This window comes from Nematolebias whitei, chromosome 11 (assembly GCF_014905685.2).
Source record: "Nematolebias whitei isolate Nwh7 chromosome 11, NemWhi1, whole genome shotgun sequence".
NCBI classification, from domain to species: domain Eukaryota; kingdom Metazoa; phylum Chordata; class Actinopteri; order Cyprinodontiformes; family Rivulidae; genus Nematolebias; species Nematolebias whitei.
Genome location: NC_056508.1, coordinates 32911406 through 32915860, shown reverse-complemented (window position 1 = coordinate 32915860; position 4455 = coordinate 32911406). Strand labels below are relative to the sequence as shown.

Genomic DNA, 4455 nt, shown 5'->3' with positions numbered 1-4455 from the left:
CTATCTATCTATCTATCTATCTATCTATCTATCTATCTATCTATCTATCTATCTATCTATCTATCTATCTATCTATCTATCTATCTATCCAGTAATACAAAAGTAAAACAAGTAATAACAAATGTTTTGTCTTTTCTGTTTAAGCTCTTAAATTCACGACGATCCGTTGCACGCTGTATTCTGACCGACGAGGAGTTCAAATATCTTGAAGGGGCGTCTGCATGTCTGATGAGCGATGAAGAGACAGACAGTGAAAACGGCCAAACGTGGAAAGTGTATCCACCTGAATGGAGGGCAACAAAGCTCACGGACATTTTGAATAGGTGCCAATGCCAACTTGCCAAGCTGCAACAAAAGTCGAGCAGAATGGTACATCGTAGGGTGGCCAGTGGCGTATGCAGCATGAGGCAGCCTCCAAGAGGCATAGACAAAACGTATTTGAAGTGAAGTTTTTTTTTGTGTGTGTTAATAAAAATCTTTTAACAAATTCTTTGTTTTCTATGTATATGATATTAATGTGCAGTTAGGTGTAAAACACCTGATTCACTAAACTACTTTATAAACTGTTCATTTAATATAAGTACAATAAAAGGTAATATGTGACCCATCACATCGAAGTGAGGATTAAAAGTGTTTTGAGTAAAATATTTGCAAAAATTGCGTTTTATCAAAATATAACAAATAAATGTTCTATCAGTGTAACATTTGATTGAATTGTCAAAAAAAAAAAAAGCCTAATTTTTTTTTTTTAATTCTTATTAAAATTTTAAACAATTAGGTTTCAGACCAAATAATAGCCTAATGTATTATTGTAACCAACAAGCCAAATTAAGTCATATCTCTGAATCCCCTTCTGATATCAGAATGATCCAGTATCAAAATATAGCTTTGAAAGCCACAAATCTGAAGATGTAATGGGCTCATTTTGACCAAATTTGACTTAATCCTCATTTTGATGTGATGGGTCACATACGATAAACCTAAAAACAAACAAAAGAAGTAAGAAAATTGTAAGATCATTTAAGATGGCAATGATAATCACATGTGGAATCACATTTAGTCTAATGGTATTTATAATTGTAATCATATACTTTAAATATAAAATAGAGCCAACAACTACAGATTGGAACTTCTTCAGATTAGCAAATGACTTCATGGATGAGCTCACTGTGACATCCTATATTGGTTTTTTTGTACAGCAATTCAACAGATTTAGCTATTTTTTATTCTTAGTTTATGTGAGGTTTTCATGTCAACTTTTCATCAATAATGATAAAATATTTAATTTTACTGACTTTACAAACCTCAACAATATAAACATATGGTTGTCCATTTTCTTCTTTTCATTTATTCTGTTAGGTAAACGTCTCTTGAAAGTGTGATGCAGGCTATTTAAATGAAAAAATAAAGTCCATGAAACAACTTAATTTACAGATAAAACACACAAGTAAACCCTTTTGAGTCTTAACTGTAAATTAAATTGTCCACGTCGCCAAACTCCTTACAGGTTGGTGGCGGTAATGCACCGTTTTCCAACAGCCGTTTAACTGAAGAAGAAGAAGACACTTCCGGTATTACATTGGCGGGATAACACAAACGAGGTCCTTCTCGGATAACGCGACGTGTTTGATTCAAAGCCAAGCGGATCTACGATTTTCAGTAAGTTGCTGCTTCACATATTTAGTTCTAATTATTTTTGACCAAGCATGTGGTTAGAGCGTAAAATATGTAGTTTTACCGGTGTGTTACTCGACCTTTTACAACATGGCGTTGTCAGCGTCACGTCAAGTTGAGGCTGTTTGTCCATTTTATTCTGCTCAGTACAACTTTTCACTCATACAGGGGGAATGGGAGACATCTATAACCAGTGGCTGCTGACCACTGTTGGGCAACTCCTCAGTGAGAGGTGTCTATTTGCTTTTCTAAAAGCTGTTTTATGATGTCATTGTCTAAGTTACATATTTGGATATTTGCTAATATAATTGTGATCTAGGCTGGAAGTAATCAATGTTGGACAAAAAATGACCACTAAATATGTTTAGAACTACAAATCAACTTAGAATACTTTCCTGGATTTTCCTGCAAAACACCGTTCAAGTTATCAAGTCAATGAACTGTTGGTGTGTGGCATTGTGACTTAACATACTGTTATATAATTTAAATAATATTATAATGCAACGCCACATAACTGAATCTTTGTCTTGTAGCACCCAAGATGCAGCTCCACATCACGCAGCACAGAGTGGGCAGGTAAGAGTACTCATTGACTGAATATTATTATAATTATATAATGAAGAGTATGAGTCTGGTGAAGACCTGCTGTATATGAAAAGTGTCTTGGGATGTTAAATGATTCAACCCTTTAATGAAACTGGCCTGAATTGATCATAAGGCTTTGTAAAAAGGGGAGATTTGTTCTGAGTTATGACAATTTTTAAAATGTGATTTAGTGTCAGCAGAGCCAGTAGTGATGAGGGGATTGTTCCTGTCAGTATAAAGGAACAGGTGAGCTGTTGTAACTGTGTGTGAACAAGTATTAGTTCCAATATAAACACTTTCTAAACGACAGTAGTGACTCGTTATATTTTTATCATTAAAAGTAAGACAATAAATACAGAAAGCCTGCAATGAAAGTATGAAAGTAATATGAAATAAGCCTGCATATTTTGCCATTGAAAATATATTAATTGGTTAAGTCAAAATGAGTTTTCCTTATCAAATATACTAAAGCTTTACAGATTATTGTCCTGATGCAGGCTCAATAAATTAATTCCTCTGGACAGATTCTTCTTTGTATCAAAAAGATTTCTTCAGTCTGAGGAGCTGAGACAAACTCAGTCATCGTTCCTCCTTGATAGAGAGGAACGATGGTTTGAGAGAGGAGTAAAGGAGGCCATCTTTGTGAAAAGAAACCGTCCATCATTAAACAGGGGTGGAGGCCTCCGGGTTCAACTGTCCCCCACTTACAATGCTGTGATTGCTAGTATCTTACATTCACATAAAATATTTGATAATGTTCTTATAGAAACAATTCTTGAATAATGTTCACACTGTGTTAATGCTGCATGTTTGTCTCAGGGTACTTCTTGTTCTGCCATTAACTCTAAAATACTTATTGAATAGTTTACATATGTAGGTAAAACTAGATGTTAAATACACCAGAATGCAGGAAATGGCATCTATTTTATTCAAAATTTTCTGGGGGAGGACCCCCAATGGCTACCAAGCCAAGAGCCATTGTTAGCACTGAGGTTAAGCTAAAACTAAACTAGCTAAAAATAAAAAATAAAATCCTAGATGAAACAGAATTAGAATGCAAAATATATCTGATTTGCTTTAGTCTCACATTACATCATTGTAGATGTGTGAAACTATAGTTTCTGGCAATGCAGAAGAAGTAAAACTTTTAATTAAATTCTGGGTCCTCGTGTAAAGATGTGTTAAAGCGCCATCTACTGGTAGATATGAGTTACTAAAAATATTCAATATGGAAAGATTAAAAAAAAGGTTTTTGGAACATCCGTAAACTTTTTGTTTGAGAATCTAAGAATTGAGATATGGATGCATTTGCTTTTTGTTATGTATACATTTTAAAAAGTGCTCTTATTGACCTTGTGTTTTCTGTGTTTTCTGTTGAAGCTTTTGAATTCACGGCGGTCTGTTGGTCGCTCCATTTTAAATGATGAAGAATGAGGGGGTGCCAACATGCCTATGAGTACGAGACCGACACGAATACAAAGACACATGGAAAGTTTATCCACCTGAATGGGAGAGCAGCAAAACTAGGACATTTTAGACAGATGCCAGTACAAACTTGCTGAGCTTCAAACAAAGCCCTGCAGAATGGATGGCTACATTGCAGAGTGCCCAGTGGGAAATGCAGCCTGAGGCAGCCTCCAAGAGGCACCAACAACTATTTTTTTTTACAAATGAAACCGTAGGTTGTTTTTTTTACAAATGAAACCGTAGGGGTTTTTTTTGTGTGTGTGTGTGTTTTAATAAAAAAAGAAAATCTTTAAGAAAGTCATGGTCAGTGTTTTCATGTCTATGATATGTTTGCATTAGTATGTGTTATGAAGATACAAACCACTGTGTATTTACTAGACTGCTTCATAAACTGTTTATTATACTGATTTTTCATAGTTCTTATTGAAATGGTAATGTGCTTACTGGTCCAGCTTGTGATTTGTACGTCATGATGATGGTACATAAACCAAAATTAAAGACTCATTAATTTTGATGTAAAAAACTGGGTGATCTTAAAATGTTAAAGATCTTAGAAGCCAACTATTTGTAGCCTATAGCAGATTTAAATAGTTATATAAAGCACTTCACGTATTACAAATAAAAACTAAATGGAGTGCAAGACAAAAAAACAACAACTAACCATTGGAAACATGTTAAGATATAGTTATTTTACTTGAAGGCTTACCTACATGCCAAACCTGTATTTAC

The 4455-nt window shown here is 34.4% G+C and overlaps 1 long non-coding RNA gene across 1 annotated transcript; it reads left to right on the top strand.

Annotated features, from left to right (window-relative positions):
• The first annotated feature begins 1561 nt into the window (after nt 1-1561).
• On the top strand, nt 1562-3725 carry LOC119417016. The gene is made up of 3 exons (XR_005187126.1): nt 1562-1659; nt 2208-2250; nt 3640-3725. It is a non-coding gene; the product is annotated as an uncharacterized LOC119417016 (long non-coding RNA).
• The last annotated feature ends 730 nt before the right edge of the window (nt 3726-4455 follow it).